Below are 11,096 nucleotides of genomic sequence, written 5' to 3' on the forward strand. Positions count from 1 at the left end.
AATTGTACAAGCGCCCACAACTGTCTGACTTGTCACGGTCGGCATCACACATTGTTGCATCCAAGCAACACTTCATCCAGTGTTCCGAATCCTCGTGATAACGCACCACAAATTCCTGCACCCATCCAAAGGATTTCCTCGTTCTCCACACGAGTGACCACTTCTGCCGATTCCTCCAATTACTGGGTTCCATACGACGATAGCAAGAGCAGACGTTCCCGAGGTATTTTATCCTACCAATGCCGAGTCTGCCAAGGGAACCATCCTCTTCGGAAGTGTCACCGTTTTCTCCGGCTTGATGCGAAGAAACGGCTCCAGACAGTCATCGACAGGAAGTACTGCGTCAACTGCCTGGCCCACCACCATTCCGGAGGATCCTGTCGAAGTAGCGACCGATGCCAGTCGTGTGGACAGGATCACCACACCCTTCTACATGCCGACGAACGCTCAGCGTTATCCTACGCTTTCCAGAGCTAATACTTCCTGGTACTTTTGCTGCGTATCCTCGCAAGGGGGGGGGGGGGAGAATGTTCACGCCAGAAAGGTGCTCAATTTCGGGAGGCAGTGTGATCCCGAACGCTCTCCTTTTCTCTCCCTCTTCCTCCGGACTTCCAGTCCTAGAGCTTCCAATCCGCTCTCCCTAGCATTAGTTTCCTTTGTATATTTAGTACCAATTACTCCTTCTACTAATAAACATCGACGCACGTCGCGTAAAACCCCGTCAAGTCTCCGTGTTCTTATTTCGAGTGCATTTCAGCTTAAAGCCGCCCCCCTCCAACAAACACTTTCCGTAATTTTATTTTGGAAAGACTTTTCGTTAACAATACTTTTCTTCTGAAAAGTACTTTCATTATCTATACTTTTGTTCTGGAAAGAACTTTTATTATCCATACTCTCATTCTGGATACAACATTCATTATCCATACTCTCATTCTGGATACAACATTCATTATCCATACTCTTATTCTGGATACAATATTCATTATCCATACTCTCATTCTGGATACAATATTCATTATCCATACTATCATTCTAGATAACTGAACCATCAGCCCTAGACTCTATCATATTCACTTCATCCACAACCACATCTCTAGCAACAACAAATTTTCTGTCTCTCAGAGACCACAACTTCAACCCATTCGGTTCATAGCCGACCAGAATACTTTTAATTGATTTTTCATCAAATTTCCTTTTTCTTGTTTTGTTATGGATGTATACTGTAGAGCCGAACACTTTTAAATACTTTAAAATTGGTTTTCTATTATGCCACAATTCGTAAGGGGTTTTTGTCTTGTCAGCCAACGCATTAGTTGGACTTCTATTAATTAGGTAAGTAGCCGTTAGTACAGCTTCACCCCAAAAATATTTTTCCAATTTTGATCCACTTATCATGGATCGAGCCTTTTCTGTTATAGTCCTGATCACACGTTCGGCCACACCATTTAACTGTGGCGTATGCGGAACGGTTAAATGATAACTAATTCCCTTTTCTACACAATAACTACGCATTTCATTTGAAAGATATTCCCTACCATTATCAATATATAAATTTACGATTTTAAGGTTGAAATGATTTTCACTTTTTGCAACAAAATCCTTAAAAAAATAAAACACATCAGATTTATGTGACATTAAATATGTAACAGAATAATGAGTAAACTGATCAATAAATACAACATAATAGTTTTTACCATCTATTGTTGATGGTGTAATTGGACCACAAACGTCAGAGTGTATTATAAACAAAGGTCTTTTAATATAATCTTTACTTTTAAATTTCGAAAATTGTAATCTAGTTGGTTTTCCATTGACACAAGCTTCACACACGTTATTATCAAAAGTAATATTATTTAATAAATTTATGTCCTCAAACATAGTATGTCTCTTTAGTCCTCTAGTTTTCCTTTGCTAATATGTCCCAATCTCTCATGCCACAATTTAAACATATTACCATTATTTTGATTAGTACTGTAAGCCCGTTGACTTAATTTAAAATGTATCAAAGGAACATTATAAGAGTACATACCTTTAAAAACAGTTTCACCATTTTTAGAAACTTTAACACCTCCTGCCGAAAATACAATTTCCATGCCAGCATCTTGCATTTTCTTAACAGAAAGTAAATTCTGAGGTATATGCTCGCAGAACAATACATTCTCAAGGGTTATCTTTGATTGATAGTCACTCTGGACTTCCATGATACCCTTAGCTGTTGCATGTATGTATTCATCACATTTGGCAATGGCGATTTCGATTGGTGGGTTCAACTCGGTGCAATTAATTAAGAGGTTTCTATCATTAACCCTATGATCAGAAGCACCAGAATCCAAAATAAAGGAAGTACCGACCGAACTTGCATATGATTTGTTAATTTTTCTTTTCAGCATAAATGCAAAACCATTATTTTCATGACCATTATTAAATTGTACATTAGCTGACTGTGCTTATTTTCCATTTTCTTTGTTCTTATTAGAATTGTTATTGTTATTACTATTATAATTATTTTTGTTTTGAAGCCTTTTAAACATGAAACAATCTTTTTTCATATGACCAATTTTATTACAGTGATGACATTTTATATTGGCTCTTTTATTGATATTATTTTTATTTTTATAGTTGTTTGAATTTATTTTATCATTTCTCACAGCATGTAACACTTTAAAACTTGTCTCTTTGCTTGCACTTCTTAATTTTATTTCCTGGTCTAATAGTCGATTCTTTACAAATACTAACGTTAGGTTCTCTTGAGACAAAGTCTCCACTGCAGTTATAATTCCGTCGTAGGAAGAAGGGAGAGTTAATACAAGATGGGAAACTTTGCCCATTTCATCAATTTTGGCACCCGATGAAACAAGATCAGTAATTAGATCATCAAATATTTTAAAATGGTTCATTAGAAATGAATTAGGTTTAAACTTCAATGAAAAAAGTTGCTTTCTAATTGAAAGCTGAGACGCCAAACTTTTGCGCTCATATATGTTGTCCAAATTTCCAAGAATTTCTTTTGCGGTGCACCCTGTTGTGGCAAAACTAAGAAAAGAATCGCCCAAAAATTCTATAATTAAACACTTGGCAACTCTTTCTGCTTTCTCCCACTGATCTGTCTCCGTAGTTGGTTTTTCATTTTCAATTACACAAAGAACATCATTTTCCGCCAATAAAGCTTTGACCCGAAATTTCCAAATTGCATAGTTTTTGCCATCAAAAGGCTTTATATTTCTTTTTGTTTTGTCCATTTTAATATTAAATTGAAACAATAGCGTTATGCCAAAATGCGAAATCAAATCAAACTGTATTCAAATAAACCAACTTAAAATTCAACACAGTTCCTAGAAACACGTAATTCCTTGGAAATTCGATTCACTTTTTGGGTTGAAACACACACACACTTTTGGAAGTCCCGGTTGTATTTCATGCACAGACACACAGTTCCTAGAACGTTCTTCACGCACAATAACAGTAAGTGTGTATAGAGTTATATCGCTATTTCACATGAATTAGTTTTTAAAACAATCGTTGTATTAAATTTCAGTAGTTTAATTTTGTATTGGTGACTGGGCCCATAACCTGTTGAAATCCATCCCAATGCAAAACACGACACGTTTGATTTTATGGTTTTTATATTGTTAATTTAATATAGCTTTTATAGCTCGACTTATCTGTTTCGTTCTCAAATCAAAAAGGGCAGAAAAACTAGAGATGGTAAGCTCATGTAGACATATCGGAACTCAAATATGAGAGAGTGCAACCATGCGATTATTTATCGCACAAGCTATGTTTATTTTGCATTTCTCATTTAATAGGGATATTCTTACAAAAACAATAAAAACGGTGGTATGACAGCATTTTATTAGTCAACATTGAGATGGTCAAACGACAACAAGATTGTTTTCACAATTTTGACTTTCATTTTTGTGCAAAATTAACTGCAGGATATTTATTTTTGTCAACGTTATCGCATTAAAAGGTACGTGGATTTAGATTCTTTGAATAAAGTCCTACAAGGTGCATATAAGTTTGGTTCATTTTTTTCATAATTTCTTTTTTAATTGCGTTTTTATGAAAAATTACGTGGTTGGGCAAATCCGACCTCTAAATAGTGGGGTAAATCCTGCCACAAAAAAAAAAGCCAAAAAAAACAACAATCACACCAAAACCATCAACATCGCAGCCAACCAGACGTTCAACTCGAACCAAAAAACGCCAGCAAGCTATTTGAGCAGCGAATCAGATGATACTGATTAATTATTGTGCTATTTTCATTTTTTAAATTTTATTATTTTTTATTACCATTATAAAATATATCACATAGATTGATTTATCATTGCAAAACCTATATTTACGTTGTATCTGTACTAAATCAACCAAAAACATAGGCGGTCGGGTTTACCCCATAATTTTTGAAAATAGCAAAAATGAACTTTTTCGTAAAACGCTTGTATCTCAAAACTTTTCAAAGGTATGAATAAAATGCCATGCGCAAAAGTCTTACCTTTAATTTGGTATATATAGCGACTTGATCCGATGTAAAATAAGCATTTTATAGCCAAAACCATTTACTAGGTCGGCTTTACCCCACCTTACCCTACAGTTTGACAGTTACAGTTTTACACTCCAGCTTTACATATTCTATACATTTACCGATCGCTTCTATGGCAGCTATATGATATAGTTGTCCGATTTTTATGAAATAATATACAAAAATTCTAAAATAATAAAAAAAAGCTTATCAGGCCTGTTCCAGTTTCCACTCGGAAGTGAATTTGATAACATTTGCGGATTTCCCTTTAACATAAGCGAATTTCCCTTGGTGATTTAAGGAATTTTTTTTAATTTCCCTTAAATTCCCAAACAAAATCAGCTGGCCGCTTTCAACAAAAGAGATTCCCTTGTCTAAGATTTGCTAAAAGGGGCTGATCAAATTTTGGCCTGCTGTAGTCTCCGACTTATAGATAGTTTTTTTTTTTTTTATATAAGTTCAAATTTAATTATACGTTAATCAACCAAATCAATGATTATAAAACGTAGGGACTAACACTAACAACAAACATAACATGGAAACATAACAGTAAACGGTAAACAACAATTTATAATTTACAAAGGCATTTCAGTTATTGGTGTAGGACTCGGGTTCTTTGCCTCCCTCTTAACCAAAGGTCACCTGGATGTCGTCTCTTCAGTCTTCGTCTGGACATGGGGATGGCCAATGATGCCGCTAGGTGGTTGGTGTGGGCCAGAAGCCGTTCATTGTACCGACTTGAGTGCCTGTTGATCTGCTCCCTCACTGGTAGCATTTTGAGGTCGTTAGCGATGTCTGCATTCCTAGCAAACCAGGGTGCATTTGTGATTGTGCGCAGCGCCCGGCTTTGGACCCTTTGCACTTTCATAACGTTAGAGTCGGACGCAGTACCCCATATCTGGATGCAATAGGTCATAGCAGGAACAACTATTGCTTTGTATAGCAGCACTTTGTTGCTGAGGCTCAGCTTGCTGGTGGACTTTAGCATCCAGTTTAGCTTTCTGAGTTTTCCACGGCATGCTGCTGCTATTTTGGTGGTGTGTTGCCTCCACGTGAGCCGCTTATCCAAGATCAATCCCAGGTATTGGGCCTGAGGAGATTGAGGAATTAGCGTGTCCTGAAATTTGACCCTAGGGAGGATTTTGTGTCTCAGGGAAAAATTGCAGTGTTGCGATTTATTTCCATTTATGGATATGTTCCACCTCTTCGTCCACTCGCTATATGTATCCAAAAAGCTTTGCGTTTTTCTAGAAGCCTCGATTCGACACGCTGAGTTTGCGATAAAGGCTGTGTCATCAGCATACGTTGCAAGAAGTGTCCCCGGTTCTCTGGGATTGGGCAAGTCAGAGGTGTAAAGGGTGTATAACACAGGACCCAAAACACTCCCTTGCGGTACTCCAGCTCGACTGCTTCTAATGGATGATCTTTCACCTCTCACATCAACCATGAATTTTCGCTCCAGCAGGTACGATTTCAGAAGGAGATATTGAGCAGTTGGTAGAAGTGTTTTTAGCTTAAAAAGCAATCCATTGTGCCACACTCTATCGAAGGCTTCCTTTACGTCAAGGAAGATAGCAGAGCTGTACTGACCGTTTTCAAAAGCATCTAAGATATGCTGCGTTACTCTATGAGCCTGTTCTGGCGTTCCATGGTGATTCCGGAAGCCAAACTGGTGATCTGGAATGGCATCCTGAACACTTCTTACTGCCATCATTCTGCTAAGAAATATTCTCTCGAATATTTTAGAGAATGTTGGCAGCAAGCTTATTGGCCGGTAAGACGCAACAAGGTTCTCCGGTTTGCCTGGCTTAGGTATCATCGATATCACTGCGCACTTCCATTGTGTGGGGAAGTGGTAAATACGTAACATGGAGTTGAACAGGAGCACAAGGAATAATATGCCCTTTTTGGGCAGAGCTTTGGCAACTCTATTATCGATTCCGTCAAATCCTGGTGCTTTACTAACGTGCAGTTTTTTAATTTGGAGACAAACTTCTTCCGGACTTACATGACGAATGGGCTCTACATCTGGGCAGGAAGTATTAAGAAATGCCAGTGTTGCTTCCACGTCCTCACTCCTAGCAAGATCAAACGGCTGAAATCGACCTTCTAGTTCGTCAGCAAAAGCCAGAGAAATATCTGCATCCGATCTGCACCAAGTGTTGTCAGCACGCTTTATAGGGATTCTGCGTGGGGGCTGCCGTTTAACTGACTTTGCTGCTTTCCAGATGTTAAATCCATACGGTTTGGTGGGGTCTGCATTGCGTAGTAGATCTGAGAAATAATCATTTTTCGTCTTATGCAGCAACTTCTTTAGATCGTTCTCAGCGCGACGATATGCTCTTTTGTCGGCCGGATTTTGCGACCGCATGAATCTGCGACGCAAGGCTCTTTTCGACCTCACCAAATCCAGGACCTCAGGTTTTAAAAGAGCATGAGGTGGATCTGATGGGTTTATTGCGCCTTGTCCACTGGTTGAAGATTCGGCAGCAATGTGAATGTTTCGCACAAAGACCTCAGTGGCATCATCAATGTCTTCAGGGGATCTCAGGACCATGTTGAGGTTTACTAGCTGGTTAATTGCTGCCTGAAACCGTGGAATATTTGCGTTTCGAGGGAGAATATGTGTTTTTTGGGAGACCTTGAAAGCAGCACTTCTTAGCTCAATTAACAATGGGATGTGATCAGAACAAAGTTCCAAGCTCCCTGAGATGGATAGGAGCTCAGAGCGAATCCCCCCATATATGGCAAAATCAATTGCAGTTGGCGTACGCTGGCTGTACGGGTAGTGGGTAGGACCTCCGGTTGCAAGGACTTGAATGTGAGAGCTGAGGATATAGTTTGCCAATACTCTTCCACTGACAGAGGAATTTCGACAACCCCAAAGTCGATGGTGTGCATTCCAATCACCGGCAATTAGAAATTTGGGTCCTAGTTCCTCAAACAGTGTTCTAATGTCATCATAGGAGCGCTGGAAGTTTGGAGGACAATAAATAGAGGCAATAGCAATTTCACCTTGATCCGTATTGACTTTGACTGCGACACATTGAGCACTTTGATGTTCCATTGTTAAAAATTGGTAGTGTTTGAGACAGGACTTTATGATGACTGCAGAGCCCCCACGGTGGCGATCGGCGGGATGGTTAGATAGGTGAACGTCATATCCGTGTAGTTTGTAGTATGAACGAGAGCAGAAGTGTGTTTCGCTGACCAACATAATATCTATGTGATGTTTATGAACAAAAAGCTCTAGCTCCAGTGCTTTGTTGGCCAGCCCGTCGGCGTTCCACACACCAATTTTGAGTCCAATTTGACTCATGGTTGGATTGGATAAACTGGGAGACGTCCAGAACTTGGTTGAGTAGATCCTGGCGCGTTTTGTGATAAAAGGCTAGTGACGAGAGTCATCATTGACATCATCATCTGGAACATCTTTTCTAGTTGTGTTACGAGAACTGACATTTTTTCATCAGATCGCATGAACATTTCTTCTTGCCGCTGCCATTGCTGATTATTCTGGATATTACGCAGTTGCTGGGATAGATTTTGCTGTTGCGGTTGTTGCTGTTGCTGGGTTCCTGGATGTTGCTCTGGCCTTGGGATTGTGTCCAGCATTGGTTGTTGGGGTTGCCGGTTGTTTTCCCTACGTTGACTTTGTTGGTTCTGCTTCCGGTACCTACTTCCTAGTGGTGGGAATTGTTGCAGCTGCTGTTGGCTTGTAAATTGCTGAGGGCTAGCCTGTTGTGTTTGGCGAGATCCCCCGGCGACGTACCCGTAAGATAGCGAGGGCTCAATGCCTCTTCGTGCAGTTGGAGCCGTAACTTGTTGTTGTTGATGGGGGCTACGATGGGATGTAGCAGTTTTGCGTCGACTTACTGTCTGCTGGTATAAGATACAGCCCTTATAGCTTGCAGTATGATTACCGCCGCAGTTGTAGCATTTAACTGGATGTACATCTCGTTGGCAGTCTTCAATGGAGTGTTGCTGACCACATCTTACACAGTTAACTTCCTTATGACAGTTATTTTTTGTGTGATTGTAAGATTGGCACCGATAGCATTGCACGACAACGTCCTTTTTGAAAGGAAGCTCAACTTGTATCCGTTGACGACAAAGCGTTTTAAGCTCATGTATTTCTTTGTTGTTGGCGGCTGGTTCTAATTCAACAAAGACAAGGTTGACGAGCTTTGTTTTATCGAACCGGCTTCTGGGTCTATTGATGAAGCGGATAGTATGGCCAAGTGAAGTAAGGCTTTCCTTAATATCTTCATCCGGAATGGAGTGATGCACACCTCGGATGACAATGCGGTAAGACCTTTCCTCTTTAAGTTGCCAGGTATGAAATGGCACCTTTTTTGAGGTAAGCGATTTAGTAATGGCTCTGTACGCATCTGAATCTGAAGCCAAGATCGAAACGGAATTATCTGGGTGGCATTTAATGGAATATTTGGTTGGGTGAACGACCTTATCTGTGGATCTGATAAGTCCGTTTAAGTTTTCACAATTTTTGACCACAATTGGTGGTGGTTTGTGAGACGGTGAGGTTTCGTTGTTGTCTGAGGGCTGGTTTGGACTACCATTGCAGCTAGTCGTATTGCTATTATTGCTGCTACAGGTGTTGCCGCTGTTGCTTAAATTGTTGGTTAGAGTGTTGCTGACTTGGTTGCTGGCGTTGGTGGTGTTGGTGGTGTTGCTGGTGTTGGTGGTGTTGCTGGTGTTGCTGGTGCTGATACTGGCTTGGTTGGATCTATTTTGACCGACTGTTTGTGGTGATTTCATAATTTCATCGTCCGTGTCCATATCTGACAGATCCGAGAACCGATTGTCAGATGCTGCTGGTTTTGGGCTATTTGAATTCCTAATAATTTTCGAGCTTGAGTTGTAAGGGCTTGATCTTAAACGGCGTTTATTATTGGGACGTGGGGTCCACCAATCGTCGTCATCAGCCATAGCATCTTGCTCAGAGTCTTGAGTTGCTACTGGCCGAGCATTATTAGAGGTCGAGGCATAAATGGCGTTAAATTGGTTTATCGAGGAATTTAACGCCTCTCTCATTTTTTTCTGGGCCTCAGCCGCAATCTTTTCGATGTCAAGATCCGATTCAGCAGACATAGTGAACTTGCTTTACCGACTACGGGACCTTTTGGGAAGGCTTCACAAAGGCGATTGAGACCGAGTGGCGAATACGCGCGACCCGCAACCGGGCGGCACCCGGAACTATTACAGCTATTAGGCTTGTCTTTCGTTTCACTTTGTTTTCGCAATTGACAGAAATAGCGGAACGTGGGGGCACTGACACCACGTCCTTAGAAGTCGGATTTAGAAAAAACACAGTCGCTTTTGCCACAAAGGTGGACTTGTCCATAGACTCTTTACAATGCAAAAACGCGTCTGCACTCCACGAAAGCGTCTGCACTCCACCAATGCCGAGTCTGCCAAGGGAACCATCCTCTTCGGAAGTGTCACCGTTTTCTCCGGCTTGATGCGAAGAAACGGCTCCAGACAGTCATCGACAGGAAGTACTGCGTCAACTGCCTGGCCCACCACCATTCCGGAGGATCCTGTCGAAGTAGCGACCGATGCCAGTCGTGTGGACAGGATCACCACACCCTTCTACATGCCGACGAACGCTCAGCGTTATCCTACGCTTTCCAGAGCTAATACTTCCTGGTACTTTTGCTGCGTATCCTCGCAAGGGGGGGGGGGGGAGAATGTTCACGCCAGAAAGGCGCTCAATTTCGGGAGGCAGTGTGATCCCGAACGCTCTCCTTTTCTCTCCCTCTTCCTCCGGACTTCCAGTCCTAGAGCTTCCAATCCGCTCTCCCTAGCATTAGTTTCCTTTGTATATTTAGTACCAATTACTCCTTCTACTAATAAACATCGACGCACGTCGCGTAAAACCCCGTCAAGTCTCCGTGTTCTTATTTCGAGTGCATTTCAGCTTAAAGCCGCCCCCCTCCAACAAACACTTTCCGTAATTTTATTTTGGAAAGACTTTTCGTTAACAATACTTTTCTTCTGAAAAGTACTTTCATTATCTATACTTTTGTTCTGGAAAGAACTTTTATTATCCATACTCTCATTCTGGATACAACATTCATTATCCATACTCTCATTCTGGATACAACATTCATTATCCATACTCTTATTCTGGATACAATATTCATTATCCATACTCTCATTCTGGATACAATATTCATTATCCATACTATCATTCTAGATAACTGAACCATCAGCCCTAGACTCTATCATATTCACTTCATCCACAACCACATCTCTAGCAACAACAAATTTTCTGTCTCTCAGAGACCACAACTTCAACCCATTCGGTTCATAGCCGACCAGAATACTTTTAATTGATTTTTCATCAAATTTCCTTTTTCTTGTTTTGTTATGGATGTATACTGTAGAGCCGAACACTTTTAAATACTTTAAAATTGGTTTTCTATTATGCCACAATTCGTAAGGGGTTTTTGTCTTGTCAGCCAACGCATTAGTTGGACTTCTATTAATTAGGTAAGTAGCCGTTAGTACAGCTTCACCCCAAAAATATTTTTCCAATTTTGATCCACTT

Source organism: Drosophila kikkawai, chromosome 3L (genome assembly GCF_030179895.1).
Source record: "Drosophila kikkawai strain 14028-0561.14 chromosome 3L, DkikHiC1v2, whole genome shotgun sequence".
NCBI classification, from domain to species: Eukaryota; Metazoa; Arthropoda; class Insecta; order Diptera; family Drosophilidae; genus Drosophila; species Drosophila kikkawai.